The sequence below is a fragment of the Bufo bufo genome, chromosome 10, assembly GCF_905171765.1.
Source record: "Bufo bufo chromosome 10, aBufBuf1.1, whole genome shotgun sequence".
NCBI classification, from domain to species: Eukaryota; Metazoa; Chordata; class Amphibia; order Anura; family Bufonidae; genus Bufo; species Bufo bufo.
Window position 1 is genome coordinate 33,718,473 of NC_053398.1, and position 23,315 is coordinate 33,741,787.

A 23,315-nucleotide genomic window follows, 5' to 3' on the forward strand; every position below is an offset into this window, starting at 1 on the left:
TTATGTTCAATCGTTTAATTATATAATATGTATAGCTTCATGTGAATGGGGTGATAATAGTGATGGTTAATGTGGGCATTTTTTTTCTTTTATGTATTATATTATTTTTTCTTTTTTTTAATTATTCCTAAATAGATTTTTACTACAAAAAGACCTTTGGGGGACACTGACTTTTTTAATTTTGCACATTTTCCTTTTTTTTCTTTTATTTGTATTTTATAAAAAAAAATATTTTTTTTTTATTTTTATTTTTTATAATTACTTTATTACTTATTTTTAAAATATTTTTTTGCCACATATAAGCCCCAAGAGGTCATAAAAAGGCCGTTGGGGGATAGTGAACAATTTTATTTTGCACTTTTTTCCTTTTTATTGGTAAATTTTTTTATTTTTTCTTAAAGTGTAGGGGCAGGAGCTGTCATCCTTCGCTGTGCTGCGCTCCAGGAAGAAACACAGCTGATCGCACAATCAGCTGTGCTTCTGTCCAGAAGAACGGGGGCCGCAAACCATGGCTCTGGGGGCCGCAGGTTGTGCACCCCTGTTGTAGATCATAGATTAAATAACAGCATACAATGTCAATCAGCTGCTTCTAAGGCCACCAGGATACTGTCATGCATTAAACGAGGCATGGACTCGCGGGGCAGAGATGTAATATTACCACTTTACAAAGCGTTGGTGCGGCCTCATCTGGAACATGCAGTTCAGTTCTGGGCACCAGTCCATAGAAAGGACGCTCTGTAGCTGGAGAGAGTACAAAGGAGAGCGACTAAACTGATAAGCGGCATGGAGGATCTTAGTTATAAAGGAAGATTAAAAGAATAAAATTAATTTAGTCTTGAGAAGATACCTCTAAGGGGGGGACATGATTAACCTATACCAGTGGTGTTGAACCTATGGCACGGGTGCCAGAGGTGGCACTCAGAGCCCTCTCTGTGGGCACCCACACCCTGGAACAAGTCTATGGTGTACCTATAGGCCTTAGACTTTTCCTGCCATTTATCAGTGCTATGAACGGCACATCACTTCATCACTTTTCATATGCCAGTAGTTATGGTTATGGTTATCGCTCTTACAGTGATAGGAGAAGAAAAGATACACTGTGCGCTGGTTATGGGGAAGGCCAGAGTTGCACCTACCAGTATTCAGACAATACCAAGACTCAGGGCCGGACTGGCCATAGGGCAGACCGGGCATTTGCCCGGTGGGCCGGGCCGCTGGCTGAGTTTTTTTTTATTTATTTTTATTAATGTGGCAGGCAGCAGCCGGGCAGGAGTGGAGATGAGCGCTTCCCAGTGGCATAACTATCAGGGAAGCAGCTGCTTCGGGGCCCGAGAGCAGTCACTGTACTTCGTCACCCCGGGCCCCTGTCAGAGCAGCTGACTTCTCCTGCACGGGTCCAGAGTCCTGCACTTGCACTCTGTCACTGACCTCCTGACATCAGTGACATTGCTCCGCCTCTCCCCTCCTTAGTTCTTATGATGGACAGTGGTGACCAGCAACAGGACGGCCCAATGTGGGTGGAGCTATAATAGCACCGCCCCCTTTTCTGCCCGCAAAGCGATTCCTGCAGCTCCTGAACCTTGCCCACCATGCTGAACATCAGTTGGATTGTCACAACTGCACCAGTGATGTGAGTAGCAGGGGAACTGGGGTTATATTCAGCTTTCCCAGACTGTGCACATGTGACATGCAGTACAGTAGGAAAGCTGGGTGAATTATATCATGAAATGTCATCCAGCTTCCCTGCTATCCTGCATGGCACAAGTGCAGAGGCATTAGAGTATGGGGGAGAGGCACAGCAGGAAAGCTGGGTGTCTATATATGTGTATTGTATATGTGTGCGTCCATGTATGTGGTGACTGTGTGTCTGAGTGCATCCATGTATGTGGAGAGTGTGTGTATGAGTGCATCTATGTATATGGTGAGCGCATGTATGAGTGCATTCATGTATGTGGAGACTGTGTTCATGTATGTGGAGAGTGTGTGTATGAGTTGGTCTATGTATGTGGAGAGTGCGTGTATGACTGCTTCCATGTATGTGGAGAGTGCGTGTATGACTGCGTCCATGTATGTGGAGAGTGTGTGTATGAGTGCGTCCATGTATGTGGAGAGTGTGTGTATGACTGCGTCCATGTATGTGGAGAGTGCGTGTATGACTGCATCCATGTATGTGGAGAGTGCGTGTATGAGTGCGTCCATGTATGTGGAGACTGTGTGTATGAGTGCGTCAATGTATGTGGAGAGTGTGTGTATGACTGCGTCCATGTATCTGGAGAGTGCATGTATGACTGCGTCTATGTACAGTCGTGGCCAAAAGTTTTGAGAATGACACAAATATTGGAAATTGGAAAAGTTGCTGCTTAAGTTTTTATAATAGCAATTTGCATATACTCCAGAATGTTATGAAGAGTGATCAGATGAATTGCATAGTCCATCTTTGCCATGAAAATTAACTTGATCCCAAAAAAACCTTTCCACTGCATTTCATTGCTGTCATTAAAGGACCTGCTGAGATCATTTCAGTAATCGTCTTGTTAACTCAGGTGAGAATGTTGACGAGCACAAGGCTGGAGATCATTATGTCAGGCTGATTGGGTTAAAATGGCAGACTTGACGTTAAAAGGAGGGTGATGCTTGAAAGCATTGTTCTTCCATTGTTAACCATGGTGACCTGATAACAAACGCGTACAGCCATCATTGCGTTGCATAAAAATGGCTTCACAGGCAAGGATATTGTGGCTACTAAGATTGCACCTAAATCAACAATTTATAGGATCATCAAGAACTTCAAGGAAAGAGGTTCAATTCTTGTTAAGAAGGCTTCAGGGCGTCCAAGAAAGTCCAGCAAGCGCCAGGATTGTCTCCTAAAGAGGATTCAGCTGCGGGATCGGAGTGCCACCAGTGCAGAGCCTGCTCAGGAATGGCAGCAGGCAGGTGTGAGCGCATCTGCACACACAGTGAGGCGAAGACTTTTGGAAGATGGCCTAGTGTCAAGAAGGGCAGCAAAGAAGCCACTTCTCTCCAAAAAAACATCAGGGACAGATTGATCTTCTGCATAAAGTTTGGTGAATGGACTGCTGAGGACTGGGGCAAAGTCATATTCTCCGATGAAGCCTCTTTCCGATTGTTTGGGGCATCTGGAAAAAGGCTTGTCCAGAGAAGAAAAGGTGAGCGCTACCATCAGTCCTGTGTCATGCCAACAGTAAAGCATCCTGAGACCATTCATGTGTGGGGTTGCTTCTCATCCAAGGGAGTGGGCTCACTCACAATTTTGCCCAAAAACACAGCCACGAATAAAGAATGGTACCAAAACATCCTCCAACAGCAACTTCTTCCAACAATCCAACAACAGTTTGGTGAAGAACAATGCATTTTCCAGCACGATGGAGCACCGTGCCATAAGGCAAAAGTGATAACTAAGTGACTCGGGGACCAAAACGTTGACATTTTGGGTCCATGGCCTGGAAACTCCCCAGATCTTAATCCCATTGAGAACTTGTGGTCAATCCTCAAGAGGAGGGTGGACAAACAAAAACCCACTAATTCTGACAAACTCCAAGAAGTGATTATGAAAGAATGGGTTGCTATCAGTCAGGAATTGGCCCAGAAGTTGATTGAGAGCATGCCCAGTCGAATTGCAGTGGTCCTAAAAAAGAAGGGCCAACACTGCAAATACTGACTCTTTGCATAAATGTCATGTAATTGTTGATAAAAGCCTTTGAAACGTATGAAGTGCGTGTAATTATATTTCACTACATCACAGAAACAACTGAAACAAAGATCTAAAAGCAGTTTAGCAGCAAACTTTGTGAAAACTAATATTTGTGTCATTCTCAAAACTTTTGGCCACGACTGTATGTGGAGAGTGAGTGTATGACTGCGTCCATGTATCTGGAGAGTGCATGTATGACTGCGTCTATGTATGTGGAGAGTGAGTGTATGACTGCGTCCATGTATCTGGAGAGTGCATGTATGACTGCGTCCATGTATCTGGAGAGTGCGTGTATGACTGCACTATGGGGGCATCTACTGGGGGCCCTGTATACTGTCACGCATTATAGGTGGGCACTATGGAGAAGTGGGGGACAAGAGCACTATGAGGGCATTATATAGGGGCATTTAATACTGGCACCCATTTTGATGCCACTATGGGGAAGGGAGGAAAGGAGCATTATGGGGGTATCTATGTGGGGCAGTCTATAGGGGCATTTTATAGTGCCACATTATGGAGTGTTTTTTGTAGTGGCACACAGTACGGGTCATTGGAACACATGAGGGCACTCTGGGGACATTGGCTCTACGGGGGGCACTAAGAGGAGGTATTTCTTTTTTTACTGCCACACAACGGGGCATTTTTTGTACTGGTGCACATTATAAGGGGGGGGGTTCTACTGTCACACATTATAAAGATAATTATTACTATCGGGGCATTATGGTGGGCTTTATTACAACTGGGGGACTATGGGAGCATTATTACTTGTGGGACACAATTACTGTTGGGGGCACTGTAGGAGCACTATTACTACTAAATGCACTCTGGCAAAAAAATAATTACTATTGTTGGGACTTTGGGAGCACCATTACTGTGGGGGCACCCTGGCACAGCATTAGCTTAGCACAGTTCTTTTTGCAGTTCAGTTTTGGGGAGCACAGCTTCTCAGTATTGGGGGTGCATGATGGGATGTTAATTGGAGGATGATGGAAAAGTAGGAAACTAAGATGTCTGTCAAACTCTGCAGAGATGAGAGATGGCTGAAAGAAATCATCATGGTGGTCTGGTCTGAAGGGAGAAGATGAAGAAAGAGAACATCTACATCAGAGGAGACGTCACTGGATATAAGAGGTATGGGGCGCTGTATTAGGCTACTTTCACATCTGTGTTAGTGATCCTGGCGGCTGTTCCAGCTGAGAATTCACTGGATCCGGCACTGCTGGATGCAGACAGAATGCCCGCCAGCCCCATTAACTATAATGGGGTACGGCAGAGATCCGGCCACAATCTGGGAAAAATGCAGAGAATCAGCGGGACATAAACCGCTGCATGCTGTGCTTTGTGTCCAGTCGATTCCTTGCATTTTCTGCTGGATTAGGTGGCCGGATCGTACTAAGACCCCTAATGTCACCTGGGGACCCCCAAAGAAGCTTGTGTGTTGACTGAAGCCTTCCTATCTTACTGGTGGCTGGCCCTGCCTCTCAATTGTGCTTCCAGTTTTGGCTCCGCCCCTAGACTGCAAGGGGGTGGGGCCTGTTGGTGGTCATGTGATTGGGCTGCTCAGTCAAAAATGCCCAGGCCTATTTTTTGTCCCAGTCCGGCCCTGGCAAGATTTGAACTGACAGCAGCTGTTGTTTCAGCATCAGTAAGCAAATTACTGAGAGAAGAATTGGAATTAAAAATAGGTACTGTCAGAGAGCTTAGAGGTACTGTCAGATCTTAGATCTGACCAAGGATCTAATTTTGTCGGAGCAAACCTTTTAAAAGAGATTGATAAAGAAAAAGTAAGTATTTGTTAGATAAACAGTGTGATTTTCATATGAATGCTCCACATGCAAGCCATACAGGAGGAGTTTGGGAAAGACAAATCAGAACTGTGAGAAATGTGTTAAGTTCTGTGTTGAAAAAAAATGCTGGAAGAATAGATAATGCTTCACTTAGGACCCTGTTCTGTGAAGTAATGTCTATTGTTAACAGTCGTCCACTTACAGTTGATAACATCAACAATCCAACAAGTTTGGACCCTTAAACTCCCAACCATCTACCTCACCTTAAGGCCTCATGCACACGACCGTTGTGTGCACCCGTGGCCGTTTTCCGTTTTTTTTCGCGGACCCATTGACTTTCAATGGGTCCGTGGAAAAATCGGAAAATGCACCGTTTTGCAGCCGCATCCGTGATCCGTGTTTCCTGGCCGTGAAACAAATATGACCTGTCCTATTTTTTTCACGGCCAACGGTTCACGGACCCGTTCAAGTCAATGGGTCCGTGAAAGAACACGGATGCACACAAGATTGGCATCCGTGTCCGTGATCCGTGGCCGTAGGTTAGTTTTTATACAGACGGATCCGAAGATCCATCTGCATAAAAGCTTTTTCATAGCTGAGTTTTCACTTCGTGAAAACTCAGAACCGACAGTATATTCTAACACAGAAGCGTTCCCATGGTGATGGGGACGCTTCAGGTTAGAATATACTAACAGAACTGTGTACATGACTGCCCCCTGCTGCCTGGAAGGTGCTGCCAGGCAGCAGGGGGCAGCCCCCCCCCTGTAGTTAACACATTGGTGGCCAGTGTGGCCGGCCCCCCCCCCTCCCTCCCCTGTAGTTAACTCATTGGTGGCCAGTGGGCCCCCCTCCCTCCCCTGTAGTTAACTTGTTGGTGGCCAGTGGGCCCCCCCCTCCCTCCCCTGTAGTTAACTCGTTGGTGGCCAGTGGGCCCGGCCCCCCCCCTCCCCTGTAGTTAACTCGTTGGTGGCCAGTGGGCCCGGCCCCCCCCCTCCCTCCCCTGTAGTTAACTCGTTGGTGGCCAGTGGGCCCGGCCCCCCCCCCTCCCTCCCCTGTAGTTAACTCGTTGGTGGCCAGTGGGCCTTCTCCCCTCCCTCCCCCTCCTAATTAAAATCTCCCCCCTATCATTGGTGGCAGCGGAGTGTACCGATCGGAGTCCCAGTTTAATCGCTGGGGCTCCGATCTGTAACCATGGCAACCAGGACGCTACTGCAGTCCCGGTTGCCATGGTTACTTAGCAATTTGTAGAACCATTATACTTACCTGCGAGCTGCGATGGTCTGCGTCCGGTCGGGAGCTCCTCCTACTCGTAAGTGACAGGTCCGGCCGGGAGCTCCTCCTACTGGTAAGTGACATGACCTGTCACTTACCAGTAGGAGGAGCTCCCGGCCGGACCTGTCACTTACCAGTAGGAGGAGCTCCCGACCGGACGCAGACCATCGCAGCTCGCAGGTAAGTATAATGGTTCTACAAATTGCTAAGTAACCATGGCAACCGGGACTGCAGTAGCGTCCTGGTTGCCATGGTTACCGATCGGAGCCCCAGCGATTAAACTGGGACTCCGATCGGTACACTCCGCTGCCACCAATGATAGGGGGGAGATTTTAATTAGGAGGGGGCGGGAGGGGGGGGGCCACTGGCCACCAACGAGTTAACTACAGGGGAGGAAAGGGGGCCGGCCACACTGGCCACCAATGAGTTAACTACAGGGGAGGGGGGGGCCCACTGGCCACCAATGAGTTAACTACAGGGGAGGGGGGGCCCACTGGCCACCAATGAGTTAACTACAGGGGAGGGGGGGGCCCACTGGCCACCAATGAGTTAACTACAGGGGGGGGGGGGGGCGGCCGCACTGGCCACCAATGAGTTAACTACAGGGGGGGGAGGGGGGGGGCCGGCCACACTGGCCACCAATGTGTTAACTACGGGGGGGGGGCTGCCCCCTGCTGCCTGGCAGCACCTGCCAGGCAGCAGGGGGCAGTCATGTACACAGTTCTTTTAGTATATTCTAACCTGAAGCGTCCCCATCACCGTGGGAACGCCTCTGTGTTAGAATATACTGTCGGATTTGAGTTTCTCGATGTAACTCAAATCCGACGGTATATTCTAACATAGAGGCGTTCCCATGGTGATGGGGACGCTTCAAGTTAAAATATACCATCGGATTGGAGAAAACTCAGATCCGATGGCATATTAACTCCTGTCTTTACATTGAAAGTCAATGGGGGACGGATCCGTTTGAAATTGCACCATATTGTGTCAACGTCAAACGGATCCGTCCCCATTGACTTGCATTGTAATTCAGGACGAATCCGTTTGGCTCCGCACGGCCAGGCGGACACCAAAACGACTTTTTTTTCATGTCCGTGGATCCTCCAAAAATCAAGGAAGACCCACGGACGAAAAAACGGTCACGAATCACGGGAAAACGGAACCCCGTTTTGCGGACCGCAAAAAAATACGGTCGTGTGCATGAGGCCTAAGTCTGATTACTTACAGCCACCATCTGGCAAGTTCACCAAAGAGGATTTATATGCTAAAAGGAGATGGCGAAGAGTTCAATATGTATCAGATCAGTTTTGGAATAGATGGAGGAAAGAGTACTTAGCCAATCTTATGCTAAGAAGTAAATGGCTAACACCCAGAAGAAATGTCCAAGTTGGTGACATAGTGTTAGTAAAAGAAGATTTACCTAGAAGTCAATGGAAATTGGCCAAAGTTCTAGAAGTTCAAAAGGATGAAGACAGACTAGTAATAAGAGTGTAGTTACAAATAGGAGACTCAAAACTTGACAAAAAGGGAAAACGTCTCACTACTCCACTCAAGTTGGAAGGTCCTATACAGAAGTTAGTTGTTCTACTTGAGAGTGATAAAAAAACACTTGGAAGTTGAGAACCTGATGGAAAATTCCCTAAATTCATGTTTAAGTCCTACCACTAAGAACATAGAATTATAGGTAATTTTGGTGGGAGTATAGCTGGCCAGCTAAGACCTGTCCTAGGTTGCTAATATAGCTTGTGTGTTTATACAGCTAAACCTGTCAATAACCTTAATACAGTTCCTATGTTTATAAGTTAAAAGCAGTTATTTACTGTGACTTCATGTTTTGGATGTCATATAACTATTATATATTTTGTGTTCACAGAAGCAGAAAAGATAATATGCCTTTAAGATTCATTATATAATGTAAGGTAAGCTCAATGACACAGCAGAAACAGAAAGCATAGAGGTAAATTGTTGTTGCTGGGCAGGAGTTTCGACCAATCACAGCCAGCCTCTCACAGAGCAAGAGTTTTTACCAATCACAGCCAGCCTCACACACAGCCTGTGTGGGAAATCCCCCTAGCAGGAGCACTAGGATTACACCAAAGGAAAGAAGCTGAACAGAAATTCACTACACTAAGAGCTGTGTTTTATGGAAGCAGAGAGGCCAAAATAGGTATTTAAAACAGTTATATAATGTTCCTACTGTTAATATAGTGATTATAACTGTATACTGAACTAGTTATATATGTGTTTACTTACAGTTCCACCAATTGCAAACTACAAAGTTCACAATTGCATACAAACGAACTACTGAGCCATACAATCATACAATCCAAACAAATTGCATACAAATACGAAATGCTCATACCAGATCATAAGCAAATGTATAGAGCAAACTGCAAACCAAGTAGAGCAAGTCAACTATTGATTAACCTCAGATATACCTGAGAGATCATAAAGTGCTTAAATAACTTAAAAAGAGAGTACAGAAACTCAAGAGAGAAATATATCCACCATTTTATGTTGAATGACAAGATTGAACAGTTTAACCACCATCCTATGCATACCACCATTTTGTGATATCTTTTCAACACGTGTTATGTACATGGATTATCTGCTGCAGAGGCGGCAGTGTTATATATGAAGAAAAGTTGAAGTTAATAAATAAGTTATTTAAAGCATTTGGTGTTCTCTTTAAACCTACTGTTTCCATAGAACGGCGCTAGAGGAATTACAGATTAACAAACAGTCTGGTTAGACTAAGAGTCAGAAGATATCAGAATTCTTCTAATGCCACAGCGCAAAAGGCACTTAATAGTGCTGCGCCTGCCACACACCCTGATGTTGGGGCTTCTGTCTGATCGTAGTTGGGGTGCCCACTGCCCTCTGTGTTGTGGGTTTGGTGCAGGTCCAAGGCAGGAGATTTGGATGCTTTGGCCGGAGTATGCTGCTGGTGTCAGCAATCAGGTCTATTGTAGAAAATAGATACGTCTCTCTTTACTAACGTATAGAAATGGAGTTGTAGTACATCCAGTGGTATCAAAACACAGTTCCAAACAATTGACAGTGCAAATCTTACCAGATAGCAATGTATGGATATCGGCCAGGGTGGGAATTCCCTCTATCTTCCCAAAGAACCTAAGGCTGGCAATATAATTCTTGCAATGGTGGCTGTAACTCCAAGCTAAGGGGTACAGGATTAAGATACGGTGGGCCAGACTGTGTCCAAGTGTGAAGGATGTATTAGCAATGTTCCGCAGTAAAGTCTATGAGCCTTAAACAGCAAATACCTCACTGACTGACTCCAAGGCTAGGCCATGAAGACCCTGAACCTTCTTGTCCTTTCTTTCTCTTGTTCTGGAGTACTGTGAAATAGAGATGGTTCTTTCGCTGTGGATCTCTAAGAGATTCTTTGGGATATAGGCCTAGTCCTTTTGAGGAGCGAACACATATAGCTCCCTCTTACTTCCTCCGCTAACTCACTGCACTGAACTAGGGGTGGTGCAAAATCCTCCTCCGAGCTTAATGCAGGGGTAGAGTCAGGATAGTTAACCCTGACTGAGCCATACAAAACTATTCTGGTGCATTACAAGGCTTTCACATGTTAAATTATATTAAATAACATTACATACCAAGAACAGCTTGGAAGTACACTATTCTGAGATTCCGCAATACTACCATCTACCTCCTGAAATGTAAAATCTTGACCCAGCAGTACAGAGCAGTTGATGACATTGATGACTGTGAATTAAAATTATAAGTTAGTACATTCATACGAGTGATATATTGTCTGGGACCTGGCTATGGAATATGTTGGTGCTATGAGAACTAATAAGAATACACAGGGATACAGACAGTCCAGAGGGACAACTTGCTATCAAACCTTGTCGATAGTGACACCAGCCTCTGCAAGATGAATGGTGAAAAGCCCGCCATTACTATGTCTTATTTAATAGCCACATCCATATTCTTGTCAGAAATACGTACGGATGCCTCGGGAGCACTAATCATTACTTACAAGTCACCAGTCTTTCATTATCAGTAGCCAGGAGGTACAGCGGCCCATTGGCTCAATATTAATCACAACCAGTGGAATAAAGAGAATCATTTTTACAAGATTTTGGTCAAGAATCCCAGTTATAATACAAAAGGCAGGAGCAAAATAGAAGACACAGAGAATACAGCCAGGTCGGGTTATTCTACTGATTTCTTCATACTGCTCATACTTATTAAAGGGGGTATCTGGGATTTTGATTTGATGATCAATATTACATAAGTGGGGGCCTGAATCCTGGCACCCTCGCCGATCAGCTGTTTGAAGAGGCCATTGCGCTCAGCAGAGCTCTGCTGCCTCCTGGCAGCTTACCGAGCACAGCGCCATACATTGTATAGTGGTTGTGCTTGGTATTGCAGCTCTGCTCCTTTCACTTGAATGGGACTGAGCTGTGCCTAGACCAAGTAACCAATGTACGGTGACATCACTGGCCTAGGAAGATGCCCAAGTGCTCATGGAGTTCATGCAGCTGATTAGTGAGGGTCCTGGGACTTGAATCTGATATGGATGACCTATCTTAAGCATAGGCCATCAGTATCAAAATCCTGGATAACCCCTATAATTCCTAATTAATGCCACCCACCATATAATTACTTCTATTTGGCTCGGTTAGTAAAACATGGACACAACTGATAATGGATGTAAAGTAGCAGTGGGATTAAAGGGGTTTTCAAAGTGTTTTTTACTGATGAACTATCTTCCAGATCAGTGGGGTTTCGACACCGGATGGGGGGGTCTGACCCCCAGTAGAGGTCTCTCTGCTTACCAAGCACAGTGCCGTACATTATATAGCGGCTGTGCATGGTATTACAGTCCAGGCCCAGTCACTTCAATGGGGCAGAGCTGCGCCTAGGCCATGTGACCAATGAACAAGACGTCGCATGGACTAGGAAAATCTGGAGAAGGCTGTAGTGCTACTGCGAGCGCCGGTGCCTTCTCAAACAGCTGATTGGCGGGGGTGCCGGGTGTCGGACCCCCACCCCCAAACACTTGGATTGCCTATCCTCACATATATCATTGGTTGAGGTCATACCTTAGGGACACCCTCGATCATTGCAACATTGCATCTGCTTTACTTTAGTGCTCGACGCAGTGACGTCCATGAAGAAGTGAGCAGGGCTGAGCTGTAGCATCAGTGAGTACTGCTGACCCTTCGTTCTGCCTACCATTGTGGGTCCTGACAGGTGTGAACCATACCAATCACACATTGTGAACCATATTTTGAGACTTCAGTGATTGGTTGATGTCGAGCCAGGAAGCAAACGGCAGCGTGGACCAGAGCAGCACTGGAATGGCAGTGGTGGGGGATCAGTGAGAAAAAGTATCAATCATTTGTTTTCATTTTAGCCCATTCTACAATTTTTTATAGATATTCTCCTGAACAAAACCTTTAATACGCGGGAGGATGACACAGGGATGGAATTTTTTTTTAGTCATGACGGGGTCCTCGTTAAAGGGAATGTATCACCAAAAATGACATTCTATTTAAATTTGGTAGTACATATTTTTCTGTCTTCATTTTTGTTGTTTTTTAATCTTTTTTTAGTTACTGTCCAGTTTTCACACACATTTGAAAGGGCTTATTCTTCCAGTTTTCTCTAACCTACTTGACAGCTTTTCTGTTTAGACTGGAGGAGAACAAACAGAGTATAAATACATATATATACAGTGTGTGTGTGTATGTATGTGTATATATATATATATATATATAGTGGGGACTCGCTCTGGTAGACAGGATTAGCGGACGCAGTATAGAGGCAACAACAAGTTCTTTGGATCAAACAGTTCAGTGTTTTATTCACACTTTAGGCAAGTGACAAAACAAGCAGTCATATTCAAACAAAAAGTCACCTTGCAGTGTTGGTGGTAATTCACACCATGCGGAAATTCTGCCTCAAAGAGTCCTTGACGATAGCAGCACCAACCTGTTTTCACGCCAAACAGGTAGCAAGCCTTCATCCGGACACAAGGCTCCCAGATCCCAACACAGAGACCTCGCTTCTGAGCCCAGCTGCCTATTTAAGGACAGCCAGGTGCTGCCAAAACCCGGACCGGCACTTAAAATCCGGTCCGGTATTTGACCTCACCGGGCTGTAAATCAGCCCAGCAACACAATACCTGTTTTCCTAAACAAAACCTCTCACTGTGTCACTATATATATATATATATATATATATATATATATATATAGGATAGATAACAGACAGATAGATAATAGATAGATAGATAGATAACAGATTATAGATCGATTTAATTTTTTTTAATAGAACACACATTGGGGAAGATTTACTATGCTTGTGCCAAAATAACCTGGCATACATGTTGCGCCATATGTATTATATGTTTCAGACAATGCGCTCCGCTGTGTGCATCATACAACTGCACTAAAATACACAAAAATGGTCTAAATTGAGCCAACTGAGAGGTGGCATAAAGACACATTATAATTATACATCATGAGCCACCGGGAGGAAATGATTGCATCTAGTCTAAGCTTTGTAAAATAAAATCTGCCCCAGTATATTTCTCTTTTACAAACTTATAGCTAATACAACTTAGGTAAAATATAAACTAGAACAGGGTTCAGCAAACTTCAGCACTCCAACTCCCAGCATGCTCAGCTGTTCTTGTAACTCCCATAGAAGTGAAAAGAGGATTCTGGGAGTTGTAGTTTCAGAACTTCTAGAAGGTTCGGAGGTTGCTGATCCCTGCACTAGATATTCTCTTTAACTCAGAAAGAAAGTATATGAAAATACGTTTTTTTAATTACTCAAAGACATACGGTACTTACAGTGAACTGCATATTCATATTATTCAATGTTTTACACAGAGTTTAGTGGTTAACGTTTCCCTTTAGCTTACTAGACTTCCCTAGTCCATATACTCCAGAGCCAGGTTCAGACGTCATTGGAAGAAGGGAGGAAACAGTGACACATGGTGGAGAGCCCTGTAAATCACTGAGCAGATGGTGCCTTGGTTGGAGTTGGAATCCTGACTCTAAATTGACTATAATTAGCAGCAAAAGGTGCCGAGTATTTGTAGAATTAAATAAAAACCTCAAAATATATATACGTCTAGCAAAATGTAGCTGCAGTGAGGTTAAAATGAAGACCTGCCTGTGCCTCAAGCTCTGCCCATAAATAATTTGTCCCACTATTAGCACTAATGTATATATAATACTAGATCTACAAATAATGGTTATATACTTAACTAATGTCACTATACAAAGAACAAGTTCTACAACCACACAAAAACAGTAAAACAAATAATATCACCATACAGGAGTCCCATACCCTTTCTGCAGAATATCAGGTTGCTAATATTGCAAACTCTTACAGTACAATTAAATCTAGAGACTCACAGGAGCCATATTTTCTGATCAGAGCTGTTCACTTTCCCTTTTCTTCTCTACACAGCTCGGAACACTGTGATGACTTCTTCTCCCAGCCACAGCTTGTCTTTGAAGACTTTGCTGCTCCCTTCTTTGTTACCCACACAGTATTTATGCCCAGAAATAGTATTAGTGCCTCTGTATTCTCCTAACACAGTAATGGTGTTCCCTTAGTCCCCTTACATAACAGTTCAGCTAGGCGTTAATGGTTCTACCCAGTATTGGTGCCAATTTAGTGCCATCCACACAATATGGTGCCCCTTAGTGCACCCACTCCATAATGCTTCCCCTTTATTGCCCCCCTCCACTCAATAATAGTGCTTTCACTCAGTGATGGTGCCTTAGTGTCTCCCACTCCATCATGGTGCTTTTTAGTGTCCCCATTCAGTAATATTCTACTTCTTAGTGCCCCCCACTCAGTAATAGGAATAGTCGTCCCAAAACATAATAAAACTAATATTCACCTAGCCCCGTTCTCATGATGAATAGAGCTGTTTAGTCTCTTTAGGTTTGCAGTCTAGGAGATGCTGAGGCAGGATCCCCACATGTGCCGATGCAATGCAGTGACATCATGGCGCCAACCTACCCAGGAGTACCATCCTGGCATCTCATGTAATGCAGGTCTAAAGTAGCCTGCACCTATTAAAATGAATTCCCTGCCATAGTATTCAAGTGTATCCGTGTTCTGAGATCCAGCACGTTGGCCAAAAATACAGTACAGTGCTGGAGACACTCCTGCAGCTCTCCATAGCTCCAGTGCCTGTAGAGTATTATATTGCAGTCAAAGACTGAATCTTGATTTGTGCATCAGACTGATAAACTCTTTATTTATGGAAGCATTGCAATAATACCCAGACTCAACAGTGCCTCGGGTTCCAGCCTCCAGACTGAGGATATGAGAACACATCAACAACTCCCTGACCCATGTCGCCACAAACGGCATCCCTCCATCCATTTATTACACAGTCCACTTGATTCAGTGGCCAACGTGTAATTCTTCATTTCCCCTGCGGTGGTGTTGTAGGAGGTTTGAACACCTGCTGTTGGGTTTCTTCACAGATCACTACTGATTGCTGGGGTCCCAGCAGAAGGACCACGTATGACCAGCTTGTTTTTCTGATGCCCTTCTAAAGAGAAAAGTATAAAATCAGATACTGATGAAATGTTTAAAATTCTGTTTCATTTTTTAAAATACTTTCAACTGGTATAATAAAAGTGTCCACCGTCGCTGTGTCTCTCTGCTAGAATTCATTCATTAGGATGCATGCCGCCCATAGAGTTATAATTAGAGCCATTTACGGCTTAAGATACGTTGTTATTACTATGACTCAGAATTTCCATTGCTTGTTATAAAAAGTATGTTTATTTATAATGTACAGGACTGTAATAATGAATAAACATCCCACATGCATCACAGCAACAAAAAACTTTATCTTTAGAAGCGCCCACTTCACAGGACCCGAACCCTCCATTACTCATCTCCTGGACCACACAATTTATCAACACCGTCCACCATTCATATCTCTGCTCAGAGACATACCTACACTGCCCACTCAATGGACACGTGCCCACACTGCCTACTTAGTGCCATTTTGCCTACATTGCCCACTCAATGGACACGTGCCCACACTGCCTACTTAGTGCCATTTTGCCTACATTGCCCACTCAATGGAGATGTGCCTAGTGCCTACACATCATAGTTATCATTAGAATAGACATGTCTTCTGCCCCCCCCCCCCAAAAAAAATATAAAAAAAATCAGTAAATATGAGATTACATAACTGTTTAGGATTTAGGATTTCAACCTAGAAAATCAGTACAGAAGATTTCAGTTTTTCAGTTTATATCCTAGCCTACTTGCAAACCTCCTAACGTTTGAAAAGTTGAAGCACCCTCCTTTATAGTTGTACTGCCCCCTTAGTGGCCCCCTTACAGTTGTGCTGCCCCCTTAGTGGCCCTTTATAGTTGTCTGCCCCCTTAGTGCCCTCTTTACAGCTGCACTGCCCCTAAGTGCTCCCTTACAGGTGCGTTGCCCCTTAATGCCCCCTTACAGTTGTGCTGCCACTTTAGCACCCTCATTATGGTTGTATAGCCCCCTTAGTGCCTCCCCCTTACAGTTTTGCTGCCCCTTTAGCACCCTCATTATGGTTGTATTGCCCCCTTAGTGCCTCCCCCCTACAGTTTTTCTGCCCCTTTAGTACTTACCCCATCTATTTGCTTGCCACGTGGTGGGCGCCTCCATCTTGCTCAAAGATCTGGCACGAAATCTCGCGTGGCCCGTGATGATGGAATTTCGTGCAAAATCTTCAAGCAAGAGGCGGCCGGCCCATCACAATCAAATGGATGAGGTAAGTAGGATTTATTTTATTTTTTTACACCATTTCAGGTAAAATCGATTTGCAACCATGAAGCTACAGCTGAATCAGTAAATCCATCTGAGCTCTGCTTCTCTTTCTGATGTCTCTCTGCTCTCCCCCTCCCTGCTCTCTGTGTGAGAGATGGTAGCAGGGAGGGGAGGAGGTTGTAGATGGTAGATCATATTGTCTGAAGCAGGTAAAGAATCCAAGAAGGTCAGCTCACACCGGCTGGAGATATGGAGGAAAGCACACACAAGGCAGTTTAAAGGGGAAGGATTACGTAGGCTGTGTACAAGTGTAAAGAGAACAAAACGATTATTCTAAGCTGAATGTACCTGCGCTCGTCAGATCGCAGAAGATACACAGCTTGAGGCCAAGCAGGTACCAGCTTGGGTGACTGGCTGGGAATCCATGGTTCCATTGACTCGTGTCTGAATCTGAGTCTCGCTTCCTTCTGGGATTCGCGTCCCCACCTATCCCTTGGTTGAACTTGATGGACTTATGTATTTTTTCAACCATATTAGCTATGTAACTATGTAACTAAAGCAACCATGCCAAACTGTGCAGGGGAAGGGGACGTCGCGTTCCTAAGCATCAGTGACTGTCAGCACAAATGAGAAGAGATCCTTCATTGGTTATAGAAGGAGAATCAGTCCAGGAATGAAGCTGTGCTGATTTCATGAGAGCTAGTGAAGGCAGCAGCATCCTAGACACACAGATCTCCTGTCTCAAATGTTTTACTGTAAGAGCATGAGAAAAATTTGAAAACTATGCATAAAACATGAACATAACTGCATTTAAGGCTATGTTCACATCTCCGATGTATACTCCAGTAGTCTGTGCCGGCAGAGGTACCTGCATAACCGGACATTGCTAGGCACTGTCAGATCCCCATTGATTATAATAGGATTTGACAGGAATCTGGCAGGTTTCGAACATAAATGTCGGCTTTCTGCCCAACAAATACTGCTGCATATCATGGTGCTTCTCCAGCAGAAAATCAGCATTTATGCCGGATATGGTGTACTCCGGTAGTCGTAACAGACGACCTAAGTACACATCAGAAATGTGAACGTAGCCCTAAATAAGTTGCAGTATCTGCACTGGTGGGGCGGAGGTAGCACTGTCCAAGCAATAGAGTATCAGGGATTTCAGACTCTTATAAAAAAAACAACACTTTGTGTAAAGTTAATTGCTGTATGCTAATGTTCTATAGAAAGTCATTGTATATAAGCGTGGGGGAAAGTAAAAGGCCTAATTAATCTGATCTGCAGTTTGAATAGGTAAAAAGCATCCCTTTTCCTGCGGTAGTATTTTTTTCTACCACTAGATGGTGCACATCAGCTAAATTCCATGTAATCGAGCTGTTTACCCTGTTTCTATCAGTACAAAGGCTGTTTCCTATATTGCGGTGTCTGGAAAAGTAAATGTTCAATTGCATTTTTAATGCATTCATCGTTTTCAAATTGAAATGTAATAATTAAAAATAATGAGCTGTAATAATCATTGATTATTGATTACCAGATAATTCACAATTTCCATACCTTACCTTAACAGATATAAAGGTACAGGATAGGATAGAAGACCATTACTAGCTGATCGGCGGGGGTCCCCCACACTCATGCCATTCAGCTGTTCTGTGTAGCTCCGTCACTGGAAGTCACAACACCCTCAACACTGTTATGGACAGAGCTGGTCACTGCAGTGCTGCTCCCATTGACTTCAGTGGGAGCAGCGCTACAGTGACGAGCGCTGTTCAATACACTCCAGCTGATGGAGGTGGCGCCGGACCCCCACTGATCAGCTAGTGATGGCCCGTCTTGATGAAAGGTCATCACTTAACAGGGTTATGCCATGATTAATATAAAATAGTACAGGACAATACCTTTCTAGCAAAGCTAGAACTAGCCCTGTACCACCACATTCATTGCCTTCCACATTCATTGCTCTGCTAGATTCTCTTCAGCCTGGCAGCTCATGGGGTGTGTCCTTTCTGCTGCAGCTCTCTCCCTGTAACTGCCACAGTTTCTAACAGAACATATGGCGGGTGGCATACTTCAAGTTAAAGGGAACCTGTCACCTGGATTTAGGGGATAGAGCTGAGGACATGGGTTGCTAGATGGCCGCTAGCCCATCCGCAATACCCAGTCCCCATAGCTCTGTGTGCTTTTATTGTGTAAAAAAAATGATTTGATACATATGCAAATTAACCTGAGATTAGTCCAGCGTGAAGGAGCCCAGCACCGCCCCGCATCCTCAGAATCTCCTCCTTGCTCCCCGACGTCAGAAATCTAGAGCGCCGTAATCTTAGCTCATGCGCAGTTCGTTCCCTGAGGCTGGTGCCAGCACAGGGAAGGAACATTGACGCATCGCGAGATTACGGCGCTCTAGCTTTCTGACGTCAGCTTTCTGACGTCACACTGGACTCATCTCAGGGACAGGACTCATCTAAGGTTCATTTGCATATGTATCAAATCGTTTTTTTTACACAATAAAAGCACACAGAGCTATGGGGACTGGGTATTGTAGATGTGCTAGCGGCCATCTAGCAACCCATGTCCTCAGCTCTATACACAAAATCCCGGTGAGGGGTTCCCTTTAAAGAACAGAAACAGGGCGGCACTCACCACTGCGGTAAACTCCTTTATTCTTCCATCTGGATATAATAAAAATAGGGCTAGGGCGGACTCTTTGCCTCTACACAGAGCACAAAGTGGCGACGACCACAGTGGTGAGAGCCGCCCTGTTTCTGCTCTCAACTTGAAGTATTGCATGGACTTTTATTGTTTGAAGTTGGGCACCATAATCACTGCTGATATGGACAGGTGCATGTAGGAATCCATCACTGATTTGGAGACGTCGGCGGTGCCGCCCCCTTCATTTTACTCTATTTGTACTGATATGGCTGGTGGCAGTTGAAGATTTAAATTGAGGACGTTCCACTACCTCAGTGAGACAGACAACAAATAAGTAAAAGAATAAACAGCAGGTGGCGCTATACAGATTCATTTTATTGAATAAGCTGTGCCTATGACCTAATGTGACTAACTGACCCTGTGCTGTTGGATCCTGTGTTATCTATAGAGATTGTTACCCATCATTGTAATCCTGCTTATGATGATAATGAGATGACTGCAGAAAATTGATCTGTACAGAAGAGGTCATGTCAACTTATTGTTAGGCTTAGTGGCCATAGTGAAAACTGTAGGAGTATTGGATTCAAAAAAATATATATTGACATGGAAAACAAAAAAATCACCCAAAACTGTACAGAATATGCTTAACATTTAAACAATAGATCATTTTCTGATGACAAATGTGGGTTATGGCTAGGGTTACATCTAAAAGAGGACCCGTCACCACTCCTGACATACCTGTTTTAATAGTTACATGCATTCTCTATGTATTTAATAATTCTGGAGCATCTATTGTTATGGCTCTATGTTGTACCATTCCTGTGTTAGGGTAAGGGTACAGAAGGGAGGTAACCAGTTGGGGGGGGGGGTGTCTCTGCACCGTCTGATTGGATAGAGGGAGTCTGTGCAGGGACACACCCCCAACTGGTTACCTCCCCTCTGTACCCTTACTGCAGACTGCTAGCAATTCATTCAGAACTTCTAGTAGAAATAATCAAGGAATGGCACAACATAGAGTCATAAGAATAGATTCTCCAGAATTGTTATTACATGGGGAATGCATGTAGCTAGTAAAACAGGCCTGTCAGGAGCGGTGACAGGTCCTCTATAAATTCCAGTCCATAGGAATCCATTGAATAGTATTAAAATCCTTTTACAATCAAGCAACTCATTAGCAATTTATTTTTTTCTAATCGTTTCCTGCTGGGATTTCTGAGCCATTTTAACAAGCAGTCCCTATTTTCTCTTTCTTAGGCCTCATGCACACAAATGTATTTTCTTTCCGTGTCTGCTCCGGGTTTTTTTTGCGGACCATATACGGAACCATTCATTTCAATGGGTCCTTAAAAAAAAACGGAAGTTACTCTGTGTGCATTCCGTATGTCCGTATTTCCATAGAACATGTCCTATTATTGTCCACATTACGGACAAGGATAGGACTGTTCTATTAGGGGCCAGCTGTTCTGTTCCGCAAAATACGGAATGCACACGGATGTCATCCGTATTTTTGGCGGATCTGTTTTTTGCAGATTGCAAAATACATACGGTCGTGTGCATAAGGCCTTACAGTCACATGGAAATCGATTGGGAATATCTTGAAAATAGACTGTTAAGGTTTGAAATATTCTACAGAAACAAATCTCACTATAAAAAGTCTAGATGTATCCCTAGCCTAAAATCTAAAGGACATTACATAAAAAAATGCTGACAATGCTATAAAAGTGCTGACGCTTCCCGGATTCCCCCATCCGTTTACCTGGCTCTAGAGATAACACAATGGACCACATCGTGACCTCAGTGAAGTCAGTTCTGTGGCCGGTGTTGTGTTGACACCAGACTAATCAAAACCCCTTTTGGAGGGCACCACAGGAGAAGGGTGCTATCTGTATGTACAGGGGCCCCTGTGTATGTAACCAAAATGTAAGTATATGAATGGATGCTCACCGATAGATAAAAGTATATAAAGCTTTATTGGATCAAATTCCCCCACACAACAGTATATAATATGACCACGGAAGAGGTACACAAAGTGCCAATCAGTATGCTCCATGACCCGAATCATAAATCAATAAAATGCTGACCATTCATAGACAATCAAGAGAGAATTATTATATACAGTACAATAATGAAGACCACATAAGTGACCATCATATGTGTATATATACATTATAGAAAAAGAGAGAGAGAGACAGGTTGTTTGCAGCTTCATCAGGGGTCCAGTTCTTTTCGGGCTTTTAATTGCTTTTAAATGTGATCCAATAAAGCCTTATATACTTTTAGCTATTGGTGTCCCTCATTTTTGGCATGTACTTACATGCATGGTGAGTGATCCGAGAAGCATTGACCTAGAACAAGCAGGGGACTGATAAGGTTATTATTACAATTCATCAGCAGCTTTGTGGGAGTTTCTGGATTTTAAAAGTCACAAATTCTGCCCAAAATTTTTTGTAAAATTTTGCATACAAATTCCACTTTTTAGGCCATGCTCTCCAAAGATGTAAAAAGTGGAATAGTTTCATTCTGAGAGGAGGTGGTCTATTTGGCACACATTTAAGCCTGCTCGCTTTTATGTTCTGATTTTAGAGCGGTCTAAAAGGCACAAAATGTATTCAGAGATGTGCACACCATGTTGTCTGAGTTAAATAAAAAAAACGGCAGCAACAGTGAGCGCAATAAAATAACAAAAGAAGCCATATATACAGATGTAGCCGAGCTAAAATTGACTCTGATAACACATGGCACAGTGTTATCTTGGTTATCTCGTAACGAAAGCGATTTGAAATCCATTGAAAAGTTAGTTCTTGACATTCTTTACTTAATGCGTTAACCATCAAGTTTGGCTCGGCTGCATCTGTACCTGCTGCTTCCTGCGCTGCGCTACAGTCCTTCCTGCCAGTGTTTGTCTTCCTTGGTGTAGCGGTGACGTACCCGCACACCACATCACTGCTGCAGCCAATCACTGTCTTCAGCAGTCACGTGCCGTATACTGCTGAGGCCAGTGATTGGCTGCACTGTGCGCGCAGGATATCATAGCCAAGAAGATGATTCATCGTTGCAGGATCGGAGCATGATGCTGGAAGATGCAGTAGTGAAAAGTGGTAACCTGACACAACACAGATAAGGGTAGTGCCATATCTGGAAGAAAAAAAAAAAGGCAGACTTTATTTTTTTTTATCTTGTACCACCACTTCATTAGGATGACTTTCCATTTTATCATAAGAATGATGTGGAACAAGCCTGATGAATTATAATGAAGTCGTCTGAAATGGGCCTCATGGGTCATGATATTAAGAATACAGCACGGACCACTTCTTTCTACTAGTGTAGTGACGTGATTTATTGATTCCATAGCTCTCCCATGTTATTAATGAGATGAACTTTCCACAAAGATTGATTAAGTGATCCCACCAAGTAATGAATTCCCATCTTACGTCTGCCTGTAGGCTAACAGAGAAAATGCATATCCGTTTGTAGTAGTAAAAGACAGCGTACTGACCAAATAAACCGAGAAGGGCTATGGCAAGGTAAAGGGTCTGCTACCCTCGAGCTTAGATGACAGTGAAGGAGCCAGGACTTGTCAATCAAGAAAGAGAGGGAAGGGCTGGCAGGAGGAGCATGGGTGCACAGAGTGGCTTGGGCCCGCCCTCAGTGCACTAAAATGCTCATTTGCATATGGATTCAAAGTCCTTTTTCTCCAGAATGAAGCAGCGGCTCACTAAGGGAAAGGTATCAATCCATTCAGCTGAGCTAGCCCTACGAGGCATGGTGCCTGGTTTATTAGTGAGTTTTCTGATGACCAGCTCTCATTAACATTGCCTGTGCCAGATTACAATATGGCGCTGGGGTAAGAAGCTGCTCCAAAGGTCATGATTCGTGGAGGATGACGTGGTAGAGCATAGGTGTAGGTATGCAGAGTTTCTAACGTGGGCCAGTGGCTAAATTATAAAAGGAATTGTCCTTCGGGCAGTTGTGGTGATAACGCCCCGTGTGACAAGTCGGATTCTGTGAAAGGTCGTAGCCTGGGAGGTGATTGTGAGGATGCCGGCAGCTGGTGCTATGGGTGCTCAGTTCATCCGACCAGATGAGGAGTTGGAGGGGGTAGTGGTGTGAGC